The 27,474-nt window shown below is 35.2% G+C and overlaps 1 protein-coding gene and 1 pseudogene across 1 annotated transcript in view; one reads left to right on the top strand and one right to left on the bottom strand.

Moving 5' to 3' along the window:
* Positions 1–27,474, top strand: part of RNF180 (ring finger protein 180) — a 278,165-nt gene that overhangs the window by 139,842 nt on the left and 110,849 nt on the right. The window lies entirely within an intron of this gene.
* LOC113617492 (zinc finger protein 706 pseudogene) lies at positions 26,581–26,834 on the bottom strand (annotated as a pseudogene).

Genomic DNA, 27,474 nt, shown 5'->3' with positions numbered 1-27,474 from the left:
TTCTAAATGAGAGCTAAATATGCAAGTTGGATTCACTTGCTGCAAATCCATTACGTTTTTGCACATCTGAGTTTGGTGACTTTGAAATTCATGCTTGCTAGACTATAAACATTTACGAGGCTATAGACTTTCATTCTACAAGTTGTTCTTTCTTAATGCCAAGAGTTAAGGTATGTCAGTGGAGTTTATGTCTCCTGTAAAATATTTTATGAGAAATTTGTCAGTTGAGCTTTCAGTTTCTCTTTTTTTGCATCATTTACAACCCTCTTGTCATTAAACCATCACAACTGAAATATGGTTCTCTGTAAGTTAGTAGAATACTAACATTCCTTTCTCTTCAAAGACAAAAAATAAACAAAAACTTGAAATTTTCACAGGAAAATCTTGTAGTTTTGAAGAAATAAATATGTTAAAATTTGAGCCTCTGGGATTTAACATTTTGTTACCAAAATATTATTCAGGTTGCAGTTTTTCAGTTTGCAAAAGTGATCTCTGAGTGGGGACTCTGATGTGTTTTATTTATTCCATGGACCTGGTAAATTCAGTGGAGTTCTAGGAGTTTTATGGACAGGGAAAAATGGAAGATCTATAAGAAATTAGAGTAAAAGATGTAGTTGGTGCTGGAGTAGCTTTCACTTTTCTCTCAGATCTTTATCCTGGAAGTGCTCTTAGTAAGTGAAGTTCCTTCATTATAACTCCTGTGTTCACCTCTAAAGGCGAATTAAAATAATACAGACATATTCTACTTTTAAACAAACCTGATGTGTCAAAGTCTGAATTTATATTATGGCTGGTGTAAGGATAAATTCTTTCTTTTGCAAAAGTACTTGCATTAGGTTTCCTTGAAATAGCAAACTCCTGTAATCTAATAAAAATAGACATTTTTTGCCAACCAAATATAGTTGGTTGTATCTTCAAAATGTGTCCTGAATCCATTTGTTTTTCTTCATGTTCCAGTAATCAAATCACCATTGTCACTTGCCTAGACCACTGCACCAACTGCATTTATCTTCCTGCTACTATTCTTGTCCCCTACAGTCTACTCCCCTTTACCCCAGAGCAGTCAAGTAAATCAGAGCATGTTATTTGATACAGAGCATGTATCAAAATGTCCTATGGCTTCCCATTGCCATATAATGAAAATGCCATAGAATAAAATATAAATGCCTTACCAATTCCTCAAGACCCTAATGATCTGCCCCCACAAGAACAGAATAGCCTGTATTCTTCACCATTCTTCCACCATTCTCCTTGCTCACTTCATTTTTATTACACTAGCCTTTTTGCTGTTTCCCATTTATATTCAAATGTAGTCCTGCCTTCAGGGCCTGGCCTCTGCTCTTCCCCCAATCTCTACATGGCTGGCTGTTCTTGTTTTTGATCAAATGCTGTCTTCTCAGAGACCACTCACAGCTCTCACACATTTCTATTCTGTTTTCTCGATAGCACTTATCTTTCCTTGCAATTTTCTTATTTTTTTTCAATTTTTTACTTGTGTGTTATCACTCACTTCTATTAGGCGTAAGCTCCATTTTGTCTTTATTATTCATGTAACCCTAGTGTTTAGAACAGTGCCTGGCATGTAGTGCCTGGCTTAACAAATATTAGTTGAATGAGTAAGTTGTAGGTATGTGGCTGAAAAACAAAAATTATGTAAATCACTACTTATAGGTCAAATCATTTTAAAAGCATTAAACATAAATCTATTGGTTATTTAAAAAGCTATTTATCTGCTTTATAAATCTCAGTTTTTTTACATTGCCCAGCAGATTACTGAGCATGGAATGGTCACCTGGGAAACCTCTTGATCTGTCTTTTCTCCACACTGCAGCCAGAGTGATCTTTACATAACATTAGACATCAACTCCCTTCTTAGAAACCTTCTGTAGATTCCTTGCTCTTAGGATAAATATCTAAATTCTAGCATGGCCTGAGAAGCCCAGCCTGGTCAACCCCTGTCTGCCTCTCTAGCCCTGTGTTGCTGTGCTCTCCCCTTAGCTTTGTGTTCCCTCCCCAGGGGCTTTGCAACCTCCACCCATATTGCCTTTTTAATCCTGCTCATCCTTCATAGGTCAGCTAAGGGATCCCTTCCTTGGAAGTCTTCCTGCACCCACAAAATGAGATCAGGTTCCTTTGTCATTTACCTCAGTGAACTTATTTCTTTCTTTCAGAGCATTTATCTCAATATGTAATTAATCCTTCATCAGTAAGATTACTTAATTAACATGTTCTTCCCCACTAGGCTGTAAGCTACATGAGAGAAGTGGCTATGTCTGGTTTTGCTAACAGTCGTATCTCCAGCACCTGTCCCAGGGCTGACATATATTAGGGGTTCAATAAATATCTGCTGGGTGAATGAATGAACGAACGAACACCAAATGCCTAAATGTGCCATGCTGTGTACTCAGTCCTGGGAATACAAAGATAATTAAGACTGGACCTCAAGGTTTATAATTGAGGGCAAAGACATAAACAATTGTTATAGGGTATTGAGTGTGGGGAATTATTTTTTTAATTGGGATGTAATTGACATGTAACATTATATTAGTTTCAAGTGTACAACATAATGATTTGATATTTGTATATATTGTGAAATGATCGCCACAAGAAATCTAGTTAACATCCATCATCATATATAGTTATAATTTTTTTTCTTGTAATGAGAAGTTTTAAGATCTACTCTCTTAGCAGCTTTCAAATATACAATATAGTAATATTAACTGCAGTCACCATGCTGTACATTATATCCTCAGGATTTATTAATGTTATAACTGGAAATTTGTACCTTTTGACCACCTTCACCCATTATTTTTTTTTTTTTTTAAATCAGGTATCACATGGCTAGGAATCAAAGAGGTTAAAAAGCTTAGCATACTGCCAACCTAGAACTTGAGTCCTGGCTCTGCCTTCCAGTTACTAGCTGTCAGGTACCTCAGTGTCTGGGCTTCTGTGTCTCTGTCTGTAAATTGAAGATAATAGTGCCCTCCTAAGGTTATTGCAGGGATTAAATGAGATAATGTATTTTAATTTTAGTGTAGGACCTTGCATATAGTAAGAATTTGATAAATACAAGGTATTATTATTAAAGTTAAAATTATTTTTATATGATATTTGCCTTTACCATTACTAATGGATCGTCTCTTCCTGAACCTTCATATGTTCTTAATGCTTACACTAATGTAATCTTAAAAGGTAAAAGTGAACATCTGAGTATTCTGAGTCTGGAAACTAGGCCCAGAGTTCACGACTTCACCTTTAATAAATGGAAGATACTTTAAAATTCTATTCAGTTATGTAAAAGGTTGAAAAATAAAGATTATGAAGAGTAGTTACTTTTAGCTAACATCTTAGACAGCTAATACCTCTGGAGAGCTAAAACTATTCGAAGTCCACCTTTAGCTATTTTCTAGGAAGCTGCTATTTAAGAAGCAATGCCAGAATGGTGATAAATAGGGCCTGATGACAAGATGGAGATGAAAATCGTGGAGGTGGTATTTCATCTAATGATTCCTTCTCCTTAGAGACTGACAGAACCATATTGGCGCCTTGCTTCTTGTAATGTATGGCTCTTCAACAGGAGTTGTTTACTCTATTTCTTCATTTATTTAACTGGCAATGAAGTATTTTATACCTTGGAGACATCAGAAAACCTTTGGCACTTTGCAACTTGCTTTTTGTATCATGTTATGTTACAAAAAGCATTTAGGAGAATTTGAGTTGAAGGAAAATGAATTTATAAATAAACGCGTCAAATAAAACTAGCTTTTGTAATGATTTGGTCATAAAGCAAGCCATAGTAAAAATGCACGATAGTCTCTTAAGATTATCCATTCTTTTTATATAATCTTTCTGTTTGGATATTGTATACCATAATGGACTTAGCTTATTATAGAGTATGGCAAGCTTTAAGCAAATTGCATAAAACAAAATGCCCAAGAAAATGTACAGAGCCATAGTAAAGAAAACTTTAATTCCCATGCTTTTCTCCAGCCATTAATACATGTCCTATCCTGGTTTCACAGGTTATTAAGGGATCTTAGAAAGTCATTTGGTAAATACAGCTGAGCCATCTGAAATGATATCTGATGTCCTGATCTCAGGGAAGGAGAACCCACTCTCAGAAGTCAGTTCCAGTTGTTCCTTACTACATTTTTTCCCATAAATAAATCATGCTTCCCATATTTCTAAAAAAAGATCCCATTGATTTGAACTAAATTTTTTTAAAACATTTCTCAAAAAAATTAATCAGCCATTTGGTGGATTTTGGATCCTTACTTTTTAAAAACTCCTTAAACCATACATCTAAAAAGTAAAAATGTTGACAATGAATATGCTTCCAAATTTTCAATATATTTCATTTATTTAGCACTTACTGAGTACGTTCTGTGTGCAGGAATTCTGCTCAGCGTGAGGGAAATAAAGAAAAAGACATAGTATTTGCCCTCTGTGAGCTCACAATCTAATTACTGAGATGGGTGAAAGGCAGTAATGACATTGTAATTGCGGCAAGTGCTATAAAAGAAGAATGCACAGGAAGCTGGAGTAACTCTATGGGAAAGGTGAAGGGTCAGAAGGCATTTCCTCTTGAAAATCCTCACATGAAGTCTTGTGGGACATTCAGTCAGGAGTTGACTAGGAGGTTAGGCAGAAAAGAGTGAAAGGAGAGCACATGGCCTCTTCAGGGAGTAACCACAAGAAAATGGTAGCAATTGGTACGATGATTACAGAGATGTTTCTGACTACGAGTCAAGATGGGAAAGTACAGAGAGGCCAGAACTAAAAAAAACAATGTTATGCTTTGCTAGGAAATTTAAAACAAGATTAAGAGTGACCTGGTACGGTTGTGTTTTTGAAGTCAGTATAGCCGAAGTGTAGAGGGTAAATAGGAGGAGGGAGGGAGATAAGATTTAGAGGGGAGTCAGAGAGACTAGTTAAGAGGTTATTTTAGAAATTCTTATAAGAGAGGTTAAAATGACATTGGAGGTCAACAAATTTGAGAGAGACTGAGTCCCAACAGCACTTGGGAACTAATTAGATGTGATGGTGAAAGAGGGAGAGGTAGAATCACTGTTTTTTGGTCAATGAATTGTGGATCCTATTCCCTTGACTCATAAATACAGGTTAAGGAGGAAAATTGGGAAGGGAGTGAGGTAAGGAATGGGTAGACATGTTGAGACTAACATGTTTATGGGATATATAGGCAGATATGTTCAACAGTTGGTTGTAAATATATTTATTTATATGGTTAGAGATATTAAAGTTTAGGAGATATCTTGGACTAAGATACAGTTTCTTTAACACAGACATAATTTGTTTTTTCAAAATTAAATTAGCTTTCTGTTTTGTTTTGAATATAAAGGTAGTATATGCCCATTATAAAAATTCAAACACTACGCAAAGAATAAAAACTGCTGATAATCCTATTTCTAGCATCCAGCGTATTGGTTCAGCCTCCTCTCTTCTTTATTATGGGTCGGATTTAATCCAGCAGTCATAGTCACTCTGAATCTGTTAGGGGAAGAGAGTCTGGAGACCCCTCTTCCCATGGGCCTCGGTTCTTAGTAAGGATGCAAAAAAGAATCTGAGGTCTTACCAGTTGCAAGAGAGTTTATTGAAGATAAGGAGAGAACAGAGAGAACACCTCAAGAGAGAGGTGGGCCAGGTCAAGGAAGGCAATGGCCCCGGAGGGCTGGGGTGTAGAGTTTTTAAGGCAAAGTCATTGATTGACAGCTGCAAGTTATATAACGAGGCGCCACTGTGCATGTCCTTCCCATAATTCAGTCTGTTATAATCAGATGTATCTATTCATAGAGTATTTATGAACATTTAATGAGCCTAATGGCAGCCAAAGGTTATCTATGGACATGATAACGGGAGGTGTGCGCATGTGCCAGAGTGGGGAAAGTCCCTCCAGTGGGCCAGTGGGGGATTTTTCCGGTCCCCAGACCATTTTGGAGTATTGATGGGGACGTGTTTGCGGCGGGGTTGGCAAAATAGCTTGGCGGGATTAGGCGGCTATTGGACATTATTCAATGGGGCTGCCTCTCTCGTCGCTCATGGCTAACTTCCTGCCTAACAAATGCATACTGAATGCAAACAAGCATTTCAAAGCCCCAAATAGGAAAGAACATAAAAAAGATATATTTCATTGATGTCATACAGATTTATTTCAGTACATGCAGAAATAGAAGATTTAACAATTTTAGCTTTCTAGTGGTTCTATTGTAAGCTCAGAAATCATTTCACTAATCATTCAACATATCATGCTTCTGCCCAGTACAGCAACCTTGGATAGAAGTGACTTCATTTGTCAATTGTGTCCTTTTACATACCTCTAATACAAATGTTTTTTATTCATTGCTTCTCGGAATATTATAAATATTTTCTATGATATTGCAGAATGTTTTTCCTTTTTATCTGAAAAAAATGACTCTTAGACACAATAAACTCATTGGCTTGCCTTTCCCCTAGTTTTGTTTCTTCCTGAGAATGCCATTATCTGATTAAGTGCTGTAAATATATACTTTACTTAGCAATTTGAGGGAGGTCTCTTGTAGATGAATACTATGTGAAAATAAATGAAGACCACCCGAATGAGAATATGTAATGGCTATTTATTCCAAACTTGCTGTATAGTAAGGGAGTCAGCCACCATCACTTGCATTTGGCTGACTCCAAAGGCAGGCAGATGAATGGAAAATCTTTACAGTGGAAAAACAGGAAGGCTTCAGGTGTACCCTGACTGGATGCTGTTGGTATGGACTGACTAGAAGCAGGGCACCTATGTGATTGGTTAGGGGTACGTAGTTGGCTTTCTTCAGTTGGTCCTAAGTTAGAAATGAGGACAAAAATTAGAGAAGCTATCCATTATTAATCAAGCCCTAGCCATTGTTTCAGGGTTATTTCTTGACTAATTGCTAGAAATAGTAGTCTGACTTCCTAGACTGATTACTATAGATAATGGGCTGGTTTCCTGAGATGGTTGCTGCAGATTTTGGGTCAGAGTTCTGTTTTTTTATGTATGGTCTGGGCATTGTCCATGTGTATTATTCAGTCTGTCAGCTACCTTTTCAGACAGGAAAGTACCATACAGACTTATCCCACAGCAATGTACTTAAGGAAAAGAAGTCTTCTGAAGTCATGTGTTATAGTTAATAATTTCTTGCTATTTTATACTATAAGTAGTACTTTTAGAAATATTTTAATATCACTTAATGTAATTAAGATACTTTAACAAAATATGTATTCAATTATTAATAATTACATATTAAAACAACTTTTTTATATTTTTAAAAAAGATTGGTGGCTTGGTACATACAGTGAATGATAAAATTAAAGGACATTTTGATCAAACCTTATCATGATTAGTATTTATTTATATTCTTGACAAATTTAAGGCAGTATCCATAAATATAAGTATTGTAATATGCTAAAGAAGTAATAAAAATAACAACACATATAGCTTTTACTGACTTCTAGGCTTTAATTAAGCACCATTTGAATATTAGCTGATTTAACCTCTCATCAATCCTAGGAGGAAGATACTTTTATTTTTCTTCTTTTGTAAATGAGAAAACACAAGCAAAGCGAAGTTAAGTCATTATCCAGGGTTACTCAGCTGGAGTGATAGAACCAAAATTTGAACGTGGAAGCTTGGCTCTTTTTATCTTGGTGTGTTTATACAACTTGACAACTGGATAATCCTACTTAGTTGACACAATTTGAGGGTCTTATTGACCAGAAAACAAAACTATGATACTGGCCTCATGGCCAGTTTTATACCTATTCTGAAGAAATCCTTTTGAATTGCCATTTTATTTTTATACTTACCAAAAATTTTTCAACATGTAGATTACCTTTAGCAGCTTTTACATTTCAGGTAGTATTCCCCGCTCTGATCTTCCTGTACTTAGAATGGTAACTTACTAAAAGGATACATACTATCTTAATCTAATAGGAAGTAGAAAAGGAAAAAGAATATAGGTATTTCAAAGCTAAATATAAGGCTGTTGAATTATCCATTCTTTAAAATTAGCTCCTTCCCTTTGCTTACTACATAGATAATAAAAAGCAGTCTAGGGGAATCAGGAGAATGACAAGACCATCATTTACCTAGTGTCAGCTATGTTCTGGGCACCGTGCTGGATGCTTTAATATGCCAACTTACTTGTGTATTGCTTTTTTCATATGCCAAAATTGAACAGTAGAATTAATACCCACACTCTGCTAAGGAGTTTGTAGATACTGATGACTCATTCCTATTACCATGGCACACAGTCCAAACAATTAATTAATGTGAATTTTAAATATGTAGTTTACTAGTAACACTTTGTTTAATCATGAACAGTCTCAGTCAATTGCTTCCTATTTCTTAAAAAGGAAAATATTTAGGTAGCATTAATTTTCAGAAAAATAATGGCATTGATGAATGAGAAACATGCACTCCTCAAGACACCTTTCCATGAGTAGCAAAGAATATTTTTTATTTTACACTTGTCATGTAGAAAGTTCATTTTAGCCTTGAGTGATTTATTTTGAGTAGTAAAGCCATTAAAATGGGTCCTCCAACATTTTTGTGAGCAGCAAGTACTTTTTATTTTCCCTCTAACCTTTTCTAGGTTCTCCAAAGGAATGTTTGTGATATACTGACAGTGATATCTCTGCCCAACCAAAAACTCCCACTGAAAGATAAGTGCTTCTGTAAGAAGCTGCTAATTCAAATAAGCTGTGCTATGACAGTCTCAACAAGATATAAGACTGGGAAATAAATATGGTGGCAATGAAAATGACATTGTATAAGAGCATTATAGATGCATTATAGATAAGTCCTGGCTCTAAAACTTACTATCTCTGTGATTTTAAATAAGCCACCTGTCTGAGAATCAGTTTCCTGAGAAGGGAGCGTGAGAGGGACCTTCAGGGTGTTAGTAAAATTCTATTTCTTCAGCCAGATAGTGGTTACACAGATGTTTTCAGTTAGAATTCATTGTGCATTTGTGATTTTTTTCTATGTAAGCTATACTTCAGTAAAATCAGTGCTGTGCTGATAAATATTTCTCCAGGGGGAAAAAGCCCAGACTTGTAGCACTTGCCTGCTGATTTCCATGGTATAAATACATGGTATAAATCACCATGGCTAATTTCAAGCAACCAATATGAAATCACTGAATGAAGAATTGGGAGGAGATATGCACATTTTGCTCTTTAAGCTGGTTCTATCACATCGCTAAATAGAATGTACTTGAAAGTTGACTACGTAAAGAGACTTTTAACTACTGATATTTCTTAATTTATCCTTTCTCATATTTTGGTTAGCAGCTGTGAAGTGAAAAATCAATTAACAAAATGGCTTCATGAACACCTATTAACTTTTTAAAAAATGTATAACATTTCTTGTTTCCTCAGTTGCCCAAAATTGAGTTTTTCATAATCCATAGTTCATGACGAAACATCATCATTGATTTATGCACATTTACTTATTTTATTTCATTTTACTTATTTTGGGGTTCTGGGGTTTTTTAAAAATTAATTATTTGATGAATCTTCATGAATCCATTGCTCAACCCAGGAACTAGAATATCCTCAGTTAAATATATTTCTTGCCTTGTTTTAGTTTCATATCTTACACACACATATGTGTGATCAATATATTATTTAGTTTTATTTAATTCTGAATTTTATATAAAGAGCTTACTCTTTTGAGATTCCTGTTTTGATTTAACTTTGCATTACCAACTAGATTCATCTATATTGTTTCTTTCAAACATAGTTTGTTCATTTTCATGGTATAATTCTACAGACCTTTTATTACCCAGTGCTTGACATGGTTTGGTTTATGTCAGTCTTGTATACTGATTTCCCAGCAGAGCAGGTATATTGTGCTTTGTTTATTTTATGTGCCTTTTTTTTAACAATTTGACTTATTATAACATATGTCTTCTCTTTTCTCTTCTTGCTTTTTCTTTCCAGTATATGTTTTCTTTGGTAAATGAGTACGTTTCCCCCAAATGGGTCATAAGTCAGGGGAATATCTTAATGTGCGTCAGTGCCAACAGAAAAAAAGTGTGCTGGAGGATTCTATGATGATTACCAAAGAAGCTCTATTAATAGCTAAACTAGAGTGAGCACAGAATATTATAGGTGACTGGCAGCCAGAAACATTAGAGTCCTCACTACAAGGGATGTAGCTCACTCAGAATGATTATCAGTTATCAAAATTTCATCACCTAATTTTCCTAAATTGTAAAAAAAGACTTATGATGACTCTCTGCTACAAATCTGCTATAACGAAACTTTTAAGAAAACCTTGCTACTATTGAAATTTAAATGATGCTGAGTAAAACAAGTTATTTATTCAGAATTATGGGGGAAAAGTAGATATAAATAGGGAAAATGACAAAACTGATGAATATTTATTCATCTATACAAAAATAGGACAACAGTCCTTATCACAGTTCTAAAATTCAAAAACCCTTAAAACCAATATTTTTTGTTTTGTTTTCATAATTCATTTGATCACCAAACTTGTCTGGATCTAAATGCATTTGGCAGTAAAACCTGAATTGAAGTAAAGGGAAACTACGTATTGCTGTATATATTTTCATGTTTTACTGGAGAAAATATTTAGTGTTTGATTCCAGAACACTGCCACAGACTGTGCTGGGGCATTATATTATATGCAGCTTCTCTACCTATCTGACATTTTTAAAATTCTGATTTCTGAGACATATCTGGCACTAAGGGTTCTGTTAACAGACTGTGAACTGTAGTAAACAAATTGAATTTATTTTATACTTAGACCATAACTTTTTAATCTTTATTGTGCCATAGACCTCTTTGGCAAACTTAAATAATGTCTTAAATGCATAAAAGAAAATACATGGACAAGAGAGTAATTATATCGAAAAAGTTATCAAAATAATAAAAATTTGTGATACAGTTAATACATGTGTTTCTTTATTAAGGCATTACATAACAGGGTCTAGCAGTGGGTATAATTACTATTGTAAAGTCATTGAAGTGATGAGTGTAAATGATATTTGGAGATATCTGCACCAGCTGTAATGTTATGTGAAAAACCTTTAATTTCTGTTGGTGACAAAGTCACAGGTACTGCTAATACTGCTGAGATTTATCTCCTTCATTCATCATCGAAGGAAATGATAAATTTCAAATAGAGGTTAGAAAAATTGATATATAATTCATTTTCCCATCCTAATTCATAGACCACCCACCCCCCACTCATTCTATCCATGGATCACAGTTTATGAAACCTTGGTTACAAATACTGTTAATCATAAATTTATCTATCTTCCTTATTGGTTTCTGATGTTGATTAATTTATATCCACAAGGTGATGAAGCTGGAGTTCAAGTCATGCCTTTACTTTCAGCTAGCATTATTTTAAACAATTCTCTACTTTTTTTTGAGTTTTATTACACAATAGACAAAGCATCTGAGTGCTTGTTATTTATAGGTTGAATTCTAACTATAGTACTAGTCTTTAGAGTTTATCTTATTCCAGCCACATTATAAATTAGGAATGAAGTATTTGTATTCAACTCTTTGCTCCTTTTTTTAGTGTACATGACATTCCACTTATTTTTCAAACTTTTATTTTCCATTTCTGTTATAAATTGCCAAATGTCTTAGGTAGGGAGAATTTGTGTGGAGGGGACAAAAACCTATCTGTATATTCTCTGCTGACATTTGTTCCCAACCCACATCTATTTATTATTACTTCCTCTAATGTTTGTTGCACACCTACATCCAAACTGCTGCTTCCCATGTCCATAGCCTTCTTCATACCATTCTTATCTCTCACATGCCCTTTCTCTCCTTTATTTGTTTTGTTTTCTTTTTTAAAAAAATTTTATTGGGGTATAGTTGATTTATAATGTTGTGTTAGTTTCAAGTGTACAGTAAAGTGATTCAGTTATACATGTACATATATTCATTCTTTTTTAGATTCTTTTCTCATATAGGTTATCACAGAATACTGAGTAGAGTTCCCTGTGCTATACAGTAGGTCCTTGTTGCTTATCTGTCTTATATATAGTAGTGTGTGTGTGTTCATCCCAGGCTTCTGATTTATCCCTCCCCTCCACGTTTCCCCTTTGGTAACTATAAGTTTGTTTTTGATATCTGTACATCCCTTTCTGTTTTGTAAATAAGTTCATTTCTTTCTTTATTTTTTAAAGTTAGATTCCACATATGAGTGATATATGATATTTGTCTGTCTGTCTGACTTCACTTACTATGATAATCTCTAGGTGCATCCATGCTGCTGCAAATGGCATTACTTCATTCATTTTTATGGCTGAGTAATATTCCATGGTATATATGTACCACATCTTCTTTATCCATTCCTCTGTCAGTGTACATTTAGGTTGCTCTCATGTCTTGACTATTGTAAATAGAGCTGCAGTGAACATTGGGGTACATGTATCCTTTCAGATTATGGTTTTCTCTGGATATATGGCCAGGAGTGGGATTGCTGGATCATACAGTACTTCTATTTTTAGTTTTCTCAGGAACCTCCGTACTGTTCTCCATAGTGGCTGTACCAATTTACATTCCCACCAACAGTATAGGAGGGGTCCCTTTTCTCCACACCCTCTCCAGCATTTATTGTTTGTAGATTTTTTAATGGCCATTCTGACTAATGTAAGGTGATACCTCTTTCTGACCAGTGTAAGGTGATACCTCATTCTGACCAGTGAAAGGTGATACTTCATTGCAGTTTTGATTTGCATTTCTCTGATAATTAGTGATGTTGAGCATCTTTTCATGTGCTTGTTGCCATCTATATGTCTTCTTTGGAGAAGTGTCTATTTAGATCTTGTGCCCATTTTTTGATTGGGTTGTTTGTTTTTTGTTATTGAACTGAATGAGCTGTTTGTATATTTTCGAGAATAATCCCTTGTCAGTCACTTAGTTTGCAAATATTTTCACCCATTCTGTGGGTTGTCTTTTTGTTCTGTTTGTGGTTTCCTTTGCTGTGCAGATGCTTTTAAGTTTAATTAGGTCCCATTTGTTTATTTTTGTTTTTATTTCCATTACTCTAGGAGGTGGATCCAAAAAGATATTGCTGCAATTTACATCAAAGAGTGTTCTGCCTATGTTTTCCTCTAAGAGTTATAGAGTGTTCAGCCTTAAATTTAGGTCTTTAATCCATTTTGAGTTAATTTTTGTGTATGGTGTTAGAGACTGTTCTAATATCATTCGTTTACATGTAGCTGTCCAGTTTTCCCAGCACCGCTTACTGAAAAGACTCTCTTTTCTCCATTTTATATTCTTACCTCCTTTGTTATAGATTAATTGACCATAAGTGTGTGAGTTTATTTCTGAGCTTTCTATCCTGTTCCATTGATCTATATTTCTGTTTTTGTGCCAGTACCATACTGCTTGATTGCTGTAGCTTTGTTGTATTGTCTGAAGTCAGAGAGTTAGATTCCTCCAGCTCCATTTTTCTTTCTCAAGATTGCTTTGGCTATTCAGGGTCTTTTGTGTTTCCATACAAATTGTAAAATTTTTTGTTCTAGTTCTGTCAAAAAATGCCAGTGGTAGTTTGATAGGGATTGCATTGAATCCGTAGATGGCTTTGGGTAGTATAGTCATTTTCACAATGTTGATTCTTCCAATCCAAGAACATGGTATATCTCTCTATATGTTTGTATAGTCTTTACTTTCTTTCATCAGTATCTTATATTTTTCAGCACACTGGTCTTTTGTCTCCTTAGGTAGGCTTATTCCTAGGTATTTCATTCTTTTTGTTGCAACTGTAAATGGGAATGTTTCCTTAATTTCTCTTTCAGATTTTGGCTGTTAGTGTATATGAATGCAAGAGATTTCTGTGCATTAATTTTGTATAATGCTACTTCACCAAATTCATTGATTAGCCCTAGGAGTTTTTTGGTAGCATCTTTAGGATTCTCTATGTATAGTATCATGTCATCTGCAAACAGTGACAGTTTTATTTCTTTTCTGATTTGTTTTCCTTTTATTTCTTTTTCTTCTCTGATTGCCATGGCTAAAATTTCCAAAACTATGTTGAATAATAGTGGTGAGATTGGGCAACCTTTTCTTGCTCCTCATCTTAGTGGAAATGGTTTCAGTTTTTCACCATTGAGAGTGATGTTGACTGTGGGTTTCTCATATATGGCCTTTATTATGTTGAGGTAGTTTCCCTCGATGCCCACTTTCTGGAGAGTTCTTATCATAAATGGGTGTTAACTTTTGTTGAAAGCTTTTTCTGCATCTATTGAGATTATCATATGGTTTTTATCCTTCAATTTGTTAATATGGTGTATCACATTGATTGATTTGCATATACTGAAGAATCTTTGCATTCCTGGATGAACCCCACTTGATCATGGTGTATAATCCTTCTAATGTTCTGTTGGATTGTGTTTGCTAGTATTTTGTTCAGGATTTTTGCATCTATGTTCATCAGTGATACTGGCCTGTAGTTTTCTTTTTTTGTGACATCTTTGTCTGGTTTTGGTATCAGGGTGATGGTGGCCTCATAGAATGAGTTTGGGAGTGTTCCTCCCTCTGCTGTATTTTGGAAGATTTTGAGAAGGCTAAGTGTTAGCATTTCTCTAAATGTTTGTTAGAATTCACCTGTGAAACTTTCTGGTCCTGGGCTTTTGTTTGTTGGAGGATTTTTATTCATGGTTTCAATTTTCAGTGCTTGTGATTGGTTTGTTCATATTTTCTATTTCTTCCTGGTTCAGTCTCGGGAGGTTGTACTTTTCTAAGAATTTATCCATTTCTTCCCGGTTGTCCATTTTATTGGCGTATGGTTACTTGTAGTAGTCTCTCATGTTCCTTTGTATTTCTCCAGTGTCAGTTGTTACTTCTCCTTTTTCACTTCTAATTCTGTTGATTTGAATATTCTCCCTTTTTTTCTTGATGAGTCTGGCTAATGGTTTATCAATTTTGTTTATCTTCTCAAAGAACCAGCTTTTCGTTTTATTGATCTTTGCTATTATTTCCTTTACCTCTTTTTCATTTATTTCTGATCTGTATGATTTCTTTTCTTCTGCTAACTTTGGGGTTGTTTTGTTCTTTTTCTAATCTCTTTAGGTGTAAGGTTAGGTTGTTTATTTGAGATTTTTCTTGTTTCTTGAGGTAGGATTGTATTGCTATAATCTTCCCTCTTAGAACTGTTTTGCTTTATGCCGTAGGTTTTGGGTCATCATGTTTCCATTGTCATTTATTTCCAGGTATTTTTTCATTTCCTCTTTGATTTCTACAGTGATCTCTTGGTTATTGAGTAGCATATTGTTTGCATCCATGTGTTTTTATTTTTTACAGTTTTATTCCTGTTATTGTTATCTAGTCTCATAGCATTGTGGTTGGAAGATATCCTTGATATGATTTCAATTTTCTTAAATTTACCAATGGTTGATTTGTCACCCAAGATATGGTCTCTCTTTGGGAAAGTTCCATGAGCACTTGAGAAAAAGGTGTATTCTGTTGTTTTTGGATGGAGTGTCTGATAAATATCAACTAATTTTACCTGGTCTGTTGTGTCATTTATAGCTTGTGTTTATTTATTTTCATTTTGTATGATCTGTCCATTGGTGAAAGTGGGGTGTTAAAGTCCCCTACTATGTTTGTGTTACTGTCGATTTCCCCTTTTATGGCTGTTAGCATTTGCCTTTTGTATTGAGTTGCTCCTATGTTGGGTGCATAAATATTTACAATTGTTATATCTTCTTCTTGGATTGATCCCTTGATCATTAGGTAGTGTCCTTCTTTGTCTCTTGTAGTAGTCTTTATTTTAAAGTCTATTTTGTCTGATATGAGCATTGCTACTCCATCTTTCTTTTGATTGCCATTTGCATGGAATGTCTTTTTCCATCCTCTCACTTTCAGTCTGTGTGTGTCCCTAGGTCTGTAGTGTGTCTCTTGTAGACAGCATATAGACAGGTGGTGTTTTTGTATCCATTCAGCCAGTCTGTGTCTTTTGGTTGGAGCATTTAATCCATTTACATTTAAGGTAATTATCAATATGTATGCTCCTATTACCACTTTCTTAATTGTTTTGGTTTGTTTTTGTAGATCCTTTTCTTCTGTTACGTTTCCTGCCTAGAGAAGTTCCTTTAGCATGTGTTGTAAAGCTGGTTTGGTGGTGCTGAATTCTCTTAGCTCTTGCTTGTCTGTAAAGGTTTTCATTTCTCTGTCGAATCTGAATGAGATCCTTGCTAGGTAGAGTAATCGTGGTTGTAGGTTTTTCTCTTTCATCACTGTAAATACATCCTGCCACTCCCTTCTGGATGGCAGAGTTTCTGCTGAAAGATCAGCTTTTAACTTTATGTAGATTCCTTTGTATGTTGTTTGTTGCTTTTCCCTTGCTGCTTTTAATATTTTTTCTTTATGTTTAATTTTTGATAGTTTGATTAATTTGTGTCTTGGCATGTTACTCATTGGATTTATTCTGTTTGGGACTCTCTGCACTTCCTGGACTTGATTGACTATATCTTTTCCCATTTTAGGGAAGTTTTCTGCTGTAATCTCAAATATTTTCTCAGAAACTTTCTTTTTCTCTTCTTCTTTTGGGACCCCTAAAATTTGAATGTTGGTGCATTTAATGTTGTCCCAGATGTCTCTGAGACTGTCCTCAATTCTTTTCACTCATTTTTCTTTATTCTGCTCTGCAGCAGTTATTTCCACTCTTCTATCTTCCTGGTCACTTATCTGTTCTTTTGCTAATGATTCCTTCTAGAGAATTTTTAATTTCATTTATTGTGTTGTTCATCATTGTTTGTTTGCTATTTAGTTCTTCTAGGTCCTTGTTAAACATTTCTTATATTTTCTCCATTCTATTTCCAAGATTTCGGATCATTTTTACTGTCATTACTCTGAATTCTGTTTTGGGTAAACTGCCTATTTCCTCTTCATTTATTTGGTCTGGTGGGTTTTTACCTTGCTCCTTCATCTGCTGCATATTTCTCTGTCTTCTCATTTTGTTTAACTTACTATGTTTGTGGTCCTCTTTTCACTGGCTGCAGGTTCGTAGTTCCTGTTAATTTTGGTGTCTGCCCCCAGTGGGTGAGGTTGTTTCAGTGGCTTGTGTAAGCTTCCTGGTTGGGGCAACTGGTGCCTGTTTTCTGGTGGGTGGTACTGGATATTCTCCTTCTGGTGGACTGGGCCGTGTCTGGTCATGTGTTTTGGTGTGTCCGTGAACTTAGTATGACTTTAGGCAGCCTCTCTGCGAATGGGTGGAGATGTGTTCCTGTCTTGCTAGTTGTTTGGCATGGAGCATCCAGCACTTGAGCTTGCTGGCCATTGGATGGAGATGGCTGTTAGTGTTGAGACAGAAATTTCTGGAAGACCTCTCGCCAATTGATATTACATGGAGCCGGGAGGTCTCTGGTGGTCCAATGTCTTGGACTCAACTCTCCACCTTGGAGGCTCAGGCCTGACATCTGACTGGAGCACCAAGACCCTGCCAGCTGCATGGCTCTGAAGAAAAGGAAGAAATTAAAAAAACATGAGCAGATAGAATCCCAAAACAAATGGGAAAAGCAAAACTAAACAGACAAAAGTCACACAAAGAAACATACACACACACACACTCATAAAAAGAAAAACAAACAAACAAAACTGAAAACAAAAGAACAGACAGAACTCTAGGACAAATGGTAAAGGCAGACCTTAACAGACAAAATCACACAAGATAAGTGATGAATATTTCAAGAAATTTAAAATTTTGAAGAAGAGAATAACAGTGTCAAATCTGCCAACAGATCAAGTTAGATGAAAAGTAGAGACAGTTCTTTTGAGAAGTTTAGCTGTGATAGGAAGAAGAGAGAGGGAAGGTAGTAGTTGGATCAAATTGCAAGACTAAGAGAATTTGGTTTTTTTGTGTGTTTGGGTTTTTGTATGTGTGTGTGTGGTTCTTTTTATTTTTAATGTGAGAAGCCATTAGAGAAAGAGAAGTTGTAGATCCAGGAAGAATTTGAAAGGAATGGCAAATGGCAAAGTTTTTAGAATAGTCATATCAGAGAGCCAGTCAGTGACTTAATAAGTTAGCCAGGAAAAAAACACAGAATTGTTCCCACATATTTGACACGAGTTGTGGACTGCCAATCTAGAAGAGTATAATACAGTTTAATTATTAGAGAAATATGTAGTATATTATTTGAAAGAGATTTTTAGAGAAACCATGATTTTAGTGCTGAATTAGATGATTTTATAAAATTCCTTATAGCCTTACTCCATACTTGGAAGGATTCAATTCAAGGAATTTTCTTTTCTTTTATCTCTTATATTTTTCTTCCAGGTTTATTGAGATATAATTGACATAGAGCACTGTATAAGTTTAAGGTATACAGCAAGATGATTTGACTCACATATATCATGCAATGATTACCCCACTAGGTTTTGTGAACATTCATCATTTCATATAGATACAAAACTAAAGAAATAGAAAAAAATATCCTTTCCTTGTGATAAGAACTCCTAGGATTTATTCTCTTAACAATTTTCATATATAACATATAGCAGTATTAATTGTATTTATCATGTTGTATATTACATCTCTAGTATTTATTTTATACCTGGAAGTTTGTACCTTTTGATTACCTTCATCCAATTACCCCTCCCCCAACTGCCTCTGATAACCATAAATAATGATCTCTTTTTCTATGAGTTTGTTTGTTTTTAGAAGGAAGTTTGTATCTTGCCTCTATAAAATAAGTTGAGAATCTTACAGAGTAATTGTTCTGTATTTACCTTTAGCAATTTTTCCAATCTTATAATTCTATCTTCTTTAACCTTACTTTTTTCATATTTACAGTCTCCATTTGGATTCTTATTCAAGTTCACTTTTTGTTTTTATTATATATATATGTATATTTTTAATTGAATTGTAGTTGACTTACAATATTATTTAGTTACAGATGTACAATGTAGTGATTCGGTATTTTTGTACATTATACACTATACAAAGTTATTACATTATTATATTTTTATTATATACTGTTCTTGTCTAATTAACTATATTCTTCTTTAAAAATTTCTTTTTTTTAATTTATTTTTTTAATTTATTTATTTAATTTATATTTATTTTCAGCTACATTGGGTCTTCATTGCTGCACACGAGCTTTATCTAGTTGCGGTGAGCAGGGGCTACTCTTCATTGAAGTGCACATGCTTCTCATTGCAGTGGCTTCTCTTGTTGCAGAGCATGACCTCTAGGCGCACAGGCTTCAGTAGTTGTGGCAAACGGGCTCAGTAGTTTTGGCTCATGGGCTCTAGAGCACAGAGTCAGTAGCTGTGGCTCACGGGCTTAGTTGCTCCACAGCATGTGGGATCTTCCCGGACCAGGGATCAAACCTGTGTTCCCTGCACTGGCAGGCAGATTCTTAACCACTGCGCCACCAGGGAAGTCCCTAAAATTTCTTTTAACACAATTATTTTAAAGTTTCTTACATATTTCTCAGTTATATGTAGTTTTTTAAAAGTGAATTCTTCCCATTCATACATCTACTAATACTTTTTTATTGACAGGTTGTTTTCTGACATACTTTGTAACTTTTGACTGTGAGCTTATCTTCAGTGGGAGTTGTTTCTATGTGAATTTCAAGGGCCCTGAGTTGTGGAAGAAACCCCTTGGAGCCAGTTTTGTGTTTGACTTTGCTGTGGTTTTCACTAGTACAGGACTTATTTTAATTTTATTTTCTCTATTTAGGGTTTCCAAGCTTCTTGGGAGGTGCTAATTTAGACATCACACCTACAAATAGTGCAGGTTTAGAGTGCTGGTATCCTTCTGCCAATTCTTTGCCTAGATTAGCTGGCTTCTGTACTATATTCCTCAGACCAAACAGCCTTTTTAGCTCACTGCTATACATAGAGCTTAGAGCCTTGACTCCCAAGCTATATCTGCAACATATGTGTTAGGTTTTTGAACAGTTAATCTAACATTTTTATTTAATTAGTACTGGAGGGAGACTTACTGCATTTGCCTTGTTCCCCATATTGACCAAAAATCTTTTTTGGTGATGTAAGAAACTTTTCCAGTTGTTTCTTAAAATATATTTTTGATGACTGATATGGAAGCTAGCACTAGCATATGTTAGAAGTCCAAAACTGTCAAATTTGGAATATGTATTTATGGAAATTTGGAGTCATATTCTGAAACTAGAAATACAGATTCTTGTGACACAACAATGACATTTATAAAAACTTACATTTTTTAAGAATCAGGAATGAAGAGAATTCTGTAATATATATGTCTGTATATTTAAAGTAACTTCCATATGCTGTTTCTTAATCATGTGATTTTCTGATAACTTTAATATCTGAACTTTTTCTGTGACATAGCATGGACTTTGTGTCAGGTATGAGATAAATGCAATAGATAAGATTTAAAGAAAAGTGGATGTACTTCAAATGTATGTGAAGAAATTAAATGATATAAGGAAAAGATAAGAAAGTGAATAATATGTTCTAGGAATGACTCATAATCCACAAACTCAGATATTCAGGGAATGTAGCTTTATTTTTTTTTATTATTTTGTGTGTGTGTGTGGTACGCGGGCCTCTCACTGTTGTGGCCTCTCCCGTTGCGGAGCACAGGCTCCGGACGCGCAGGCTCAGCGGCCATGGCTCAAGGGCCCAGCCACTCCACGGCATATGGGATCTTCCCAGACCAGGGCACGAACCCACGTCCCCTGCATCGGCAGGCGGACTCTCAACCACTGCGCCACCAGGGAAGCCCTGTAGCTTTATTTTTTATTAAAAGTTATTTGTACATATAAGTACACAGTGGATACTTGTTGAATAAATGAATGAATTTAAATTTCTATTTTAAGGCCCCTTTCTATTGGAGGCTAGAAACTAAATCTTAATCGGTCAAGCCTTTCTCCTCTTTTTACTTCTAGGTCTATGTTCTAAGTTTCTAGAACCTTCCAAGTGTCAGCATGTTGAAGGTGGGGTGGAATTTGGCCTTACTGATACCTACTGAGCTTATACTCAGAAAGACTGAGAAAGAAAGGTATTTATTTTCCTTCTTGTATTGACTAAAAGATCTTTACTGTCTACTTGGTGCCAGATAAATGCCATTCTATGCTGCTCCCATACCATGCTAAGCATAAGAGACTTCTGAGACCTCGCTTCCTCCTTAGACTATATTCTAGAGATTGGAAGTTACAGGTTTCCTGCTATCCAGACCCTAAACCTGATGGTATTTTCTGTCCTATCATCCTCCTTCCAGTTTTAAGCTAAGGTGAACATGTTGTAGAGTACCTTTTTGGAGATCCAATAGGCTCTTGCTCCAATCCCATAAAATCTTTATCTAGTATGTGTTGAGTATAAAGGGATAGGAGGAGTAGGAAAAAGGTCTTCTAAATCTATCGTTTATACTCAGAATCCTAGGCTTTTGAAACTCAAATACCAAATATTTAATAATTTAATTCCTTTTTTATCTACATACTGCTGTGTCATCCATTCTTTGAGGCAGTTGAACATTACCTGTTTCTGCCTGAATGGAGAAGAAGGGTTATGGATAACCAATATTTGGAACAAATTTAATTAATATATAAAAGTTTTTCTGTGATAGAGAAACAAAAGAAAATTAAGGAGAATGGAATAAGGCAAGAAAAGAGCCCAAGAGGTTCAGTAAAGAAGAGAGAAGACTAATAAAAGACCACTTTGCTCTCTAAAGTAATGTGTGACATGCTGTGGCTTAGAAGTAACTGGATTTAATGGATCTGGAACTGATTGACGGGTATAGGGATTGTTGCTGGAGGCTTAAAAATGGCTTTTGATATAGAGCTGTGTTCTTTGTGTTATGGCCCAATGGGACTTCTCACCTGCCTGGAAGTCAGAAACTAAGATCTTTGACTTCTTTTTAAAGTGTTCAAAAGAAATAGGGGAATGCAAATCAAAATGAAATTGTGAATTCAGAGATTTTAAGATTTATGAGGAAAAAAATCAAAATTATTCGTTATGAAACCAGTGTGTCCTCCTCCATTCGAATGAGAATTAGCTTCTGCTGATTTTACTTTCAAAATGCCTTAAATTCTCAACACAACCACTCTGTTTCAGGACCTTGGTACCCCATGCCTTAATTATTGCCTCTTTGTGCCTTTTAGCACTCACATTCTTGAAACTATCTCTTCTTCACATTTTTTTTTCTTTTTTAAAGAATTAGTTCAGAGGACTTAATTGCTTCATATGTTCACCACAACATCCCTAGTGCCTTGTATATCCCTGCGATGGACTGAATTTTATCCCCCCAAAATTCATTCCTTGAAGCTCTAACCCCTTCTGTGACTGTATTTGAAGATAGGGTTTTTAGGAGGTAATTAAGGTTAAATGAAGTCATAAGGGTGGCATCCTAATCTAATAGTATTGGCTGCCTTATAAGAAAAGGAAGAGAGAGAGATCTCTTTCCACACCCGCAGAGGAAAGGCCATGTGAACACACAATGAGAAGATGGGTGTTTGCAAGTCAAGAAGAGGTTTTTCACCAGAACCCAACCATGCTAGCACCCTGATCTTGGATTCCCAGCCTCCAGAACTGTGAGAAATAAATGACTATGGTTTAACCTTCCCAGTCTACGGTATTTTGTTATCACAGCCCAGGCAGACTAAGAAAATCCCCAAGGCCTGAAATAATGCTTTGTTCACTCAATAAATATTTGTTTATTGTGGTGGAAATTAGAAATGCTATATTCCATTCAGGAACATAATGAGACATCTCAGGCTGACATGCAGTGACCTGTACTGTAGTAGGCTTTGCTGACCATACAGTCTCTGTCACAACTACTTAGTTCTGCTATGGTGTCACAACTACTTAGTTCTGCTATGGTGGCACAAAAATAGCCATACACAATACATAGACCAATGAGCATGGTTACGTTCCACTGAAATTTTAGTTACAAAAAAATACAGATAGCAGGTCGTATTTGCCACATAGGCTATACTTTGCCCATTCCTGACCAGTAGCAAATGACCCACCTTAACTCTCAAGGAATATTTCCTACTCCTTATTGGAAAAGCTCTCATCCTGTCACATTGACAGGTACCTCATCCACAAACTCCATGATTTCCCCAAATTGTCTCCTTGTCTTAAATTTCCTCTATGCTTATCTCCCTGATTCCTATTTCTATTCTTCCCTCTAAGTTCTGGAATTAGGAAACATAAATAAAACATAATCCATGCCCACAAGTGTCTTAGAAATGTAATAAAGGGGGACATATGTAGATAGTCAATATAGGTATTATGGAAGGTATAAAAAGAGTAGAGTCATAAAGGAAGAGGTGGAATGTTTACAGACGGTAGAGTAATAAAAGGACAATGATCAGGCCTCACAGAGGAAATGATAAGGTGCAAGATGGAACACTACAAGAAATGAGACAGGGGAAAGTGGGAGGAGGAGCAAGTCTACAGAGAGCAGGGAGGGGGCAGGCCAGTGGGGGGAAAAAAAAGAGAGAGAAAAAAATTGAAATATAAAAAGCAGATAGATCATCCTATTTATGTAAAATATGTGTGTATGTAGGTTAGAAAAAAAGACTAAAAGATCAATATCTACTAACTTGGAGAGACATCTATGGTATGTTGAGAAAAGTGACAGCAGAGTATTTATGTGCACATGTGCTTTTATATTTTGCATGAGCCAAGAGAAAGTATGAAAGGATTCACCACTGTTGACAGGGATGGTTGCATCTGGAAGGTAGGAAGTGGACAGAGTGGAGATGGTTAATTTTCTTAAAAAGGACAGTTTTAAGAGAAGAAATTGGCCAACAGCATTAAATGCTACAGAATTGTCGAGTACAATGAGTACTAAAAATATGCTGCTGGATTTGGCAATTGGGTCATAGATAGATGACTTTTGGCTAGAGCAGTTTTATTTTAAGTAGGTAGTGGGAAATAATAAGCAGAAATTATATTCTTTTCTTTCCAGGAACTTGACTCTGAAGGGAATGAGAGAGGTGATTGTAGCTAGATGGAAACACAGCATCCAAGGAGAGGTTTTTCTGTTGTTTCTAATAGGAGAGATTTGTACATGTGTATCTTTAAGGAAGAACATATCAAGAGAGAGAATAATCTTCATTTTGTTTTTTGGGTTTTGAGGGGATTTTTTAATTGATGTGTAATTTACATGTAACATTATACTAGTTTCCAGTGTATAACATAATGATTCTCTATATGTGTTGTGAAATGATCACCACAAGTCTGGTTACCATCTGGTACCATACACAGTTTTAAAAAAAGGTTTTTTTTCTTATGATAAAGACTTTTAAGATCTAGTTTCTTAGCAACTTTCCAACATACAATACAGTATTATTAACTATAGTCATCATGCTGTACATTATATCCTCATGACTTAATTATTTTATAACTAGAAGTTTATATACCTTTTGACCCCCTTGACCCATTTCTCCCACCCACCCATCTCCCACCTCTGACAACTACCAATCTGTTTTTTGTATCTATGAGCTTGGTTTCTTGTTGTTGTTGTTGTTTAAATTTCATATATAATTATTGTCTTTCTTTGTCTGACTTATTTCACATAGCATAATGCTCTCAAGGTTCATTCATGTTGTCACAAAGGGCAAGATTTCATTCTTTTTTATGTCTGAATAGTATGCCGGTATGTGTCTATGTGTGTGTGTGTGTATAAATACCACAATTTCTTTATCCATTCATCCATCATTGAACACTTAGGTTTTTTCCATACCTTGGCTGTTGAAAATAATGCTGCAATGAACATAGGGGTGCGCATATCTTTTTGAAGTAGTGTTTTCGTTTTCTTCAAATACCCAGAAGTGGACTCTCTGGGTCATATTGCAGTTCTATTTTTAATTTTTTTTTTAACAAGAACATAAAGCTTTTATTCTGAATTAGTCAGTAAAGCAAATGAAAAAAAATTAAACCAAAACTTGTGAAAGGTTTTTAAATGATTTATTACTAATATAAACATACATATGCTCAAAGCACTTTTAAAAACTTTTAAATTGTAATTTAACCAGAACCTCTGTTAATAACCACTATAAGCAATTAGGCCAACTCTAATGTTCTGGTAACAGACATATTGGGAATTAACAAATAATAAATCTGAAACTGAAGAAATCAAATACATGAAAAAATGACTATTTTAAAGTAAGAGTATAAGAATAGGAGTTACTAAGAAATTATCACCACTGAAGCTTTTCCTTGGAAATATCTTATTTTAAACTTACAGTGAAGACAAACAAGGGGGGCAGAATATGTATAGCTACAAAACAAATGCAGTGATGAGTTACAGCAGAAAGAGGAAATGCATTTTGTAATCCACAGGATCAGATTTGCAGCTCTAAGCAATTACCAGTAAATATTTGAGTGTTCTTCCTATTCTATCAACTTTAAATTTAAACTGAGTTACAGCAGTTTCACTTGTATTAATAGTTGGCAAAAGCAAATTAGAAGAAACCTAAATTAGTCTTTTTTAACTGGGCAGGATTTACCTCATTCATTGGAACAAACCCACTTCCCATCCTTAGAGCCTAAAAAATGTGGATATTGGCCTATTTTAATACTTTTCTAGTTCAGACGGAAGTCATGCTGTACACAGCCTTTGATTTTAGGAACCAGCACAAAGTAAAAATCAACTACTCACTGGAATTTAACCCAGTCACAAGCCATTCCAATCCTTCTGTTAATGCAGAATCCGTTCATAAATTGGCCAAATTGTAATTAACTTCTAAAAACTCCTTCGAAAATTATGAGTTTCAATTTTAAATGAAAGAACTTGAACAATTTTCAAAGAATCAAGTATAATTTATAAAAGATAGATCTTTACCAGTTCACGTATGTTCCATCATATTTTGTATTGAACAATAGGCTGATTACTTCATTGTGGCATATACTTCAGAACCTAATTTTTCACACGGGCTCACTGACAATCCAACCACTTTAAGGAATTTATCAGTTAATCTACAGGCCATACATGGCTGGCAGGTATAGCCAGGTCACACAGCAAGTTTAAATATTCTAACCTCAATCACAAGAAACAATCAGAGGGGAAAATGACACATGATTGCAATATACTAAGGCAGCAGATAAGTCATTCTTCACCTAGGTCAGCAGCTTCCAATAAAATCGTGTGCACAGATTTAATGAATGAGTCTGCTCTAGTTTAACTATGAACATGCCCCTGCATTAGAAAGGGAGATAAGAATTGTGCTTGCAATTCTAGCTGATGAATTCATTAGATTTTTATAAGGCAAATAATGTAGAAAGTTAGAATAGAATTTCTAGAACCATTTATCCTGTGATGTTGTAAAATCAAAGTACTACTTTATTAAATGAGTTATTTTATACAATATGAACATCAATATAATTACAATTATAAAAAAATTTTTATAACAAGGATGAACTGATTTTCAGATTTCCAAATCAGAGTCAACGGTACATTTGCACAGAATTGTCTTTGCATGAAGACCAAAAGGGAACAGCATAAAAATGAGTGTTTCTGTAGCCCCTTTATTTTTGCTGATCAACAGTTTGTTAGAAAAGCAGCTGCAGGTTTGTTACCTAAGGTCTGAGACAGGAGAAGAGTCAAAGGTGTCACAACTTCCCCTGTAAACAACTTTATGCCTGAACATCAGCTAATTCTGGAGGAAGTGGAGTCTTAGGATGCTTGCTCTCAAAGTGCTGCTTGAAGGTCTTAGGGTCTGGCATTTGTGTCTTACAGACAGTGCAGATATATATTAAGGCAGCTTTGGCAGCAGGCTTTTGGTCATGTCCTTGTTTCTTCTTTTGTCCAGCTTTTTGGCATTTTTCTGCTGAGACTGAATCTTCTGCTGTCCACGAGCCATATCTGGGCCGGGACAGTCTTGCATCAGAGAAACCGCACAGCACAAGAGGGCCAGGGGAGGTGGCAGGAGGGAGAGTTATTTTTAATTTTTTGAGGAACCTCCATACGATTTTCCATAATTACTGCACCAATTTATATTCCCACCAACAGTGCACAGGGTTCCCTTTAATCCACATCCTCACTAACACTTGTTATTTGTTGTCTTTTGGATAATAGCCATTCTGACAGGTATGAGGTGATATCTCATTGTGGTTTTGATTTGCATTTCCCTGATGATTAATGACGTTGAGCATCTTTTCATGTACCTGTTGTCCATCTGCATGTCTTCTTTGGAAAAATATCTATTCAGATCCTCTGTGTATTTCTTAATTGGATTGTTTGGGGTTTTTTGCTATTGGGTTTTGTGAATTCTTTATATATTTTGGATATAATCCCCTTATCAGATGTATGATTTGCAAATATTGTCTACCATTCAGTGGGTTGCCTTTTCATTTTGTTGATGATTTTCCTTGCAGTGCAGAAGATTTTTAGTTTGATGTATTAATTTTGTTTTTTATTTTTAAATTTAAAGGAGTGCTAGTACATAGGAAAAAACACTAGGAAGAGAAACATATATAATCTTAGTGATTTTTTTTTTTTTTTTTTTTTTTTTTTTT

The sequence above is a fragment of the Aethalodelphis obliquidens genome, unplaced genomic scaffold (genome assembly GCF_003676395.1).
Source record: "Aethalodelphis obliquidens isolate GAN/ISIS:26980383/991018 unplaced genomic scaffold, ASM367639v1 scaffold4, whole genome shotgun sequence".
Taxonomy (NCBI): Eukaryota; Metazoa; Chordata; class Mammalia; order Artiodactyla; family Delphinidae; genus Aethalodelphis; species Aethalodelphis obliquidens.
The sequence above is the reverse complement of the archived record's forward strand: the minus strand, read 5'-3'. Positions and strand labels throughout refer to the sequence as shown.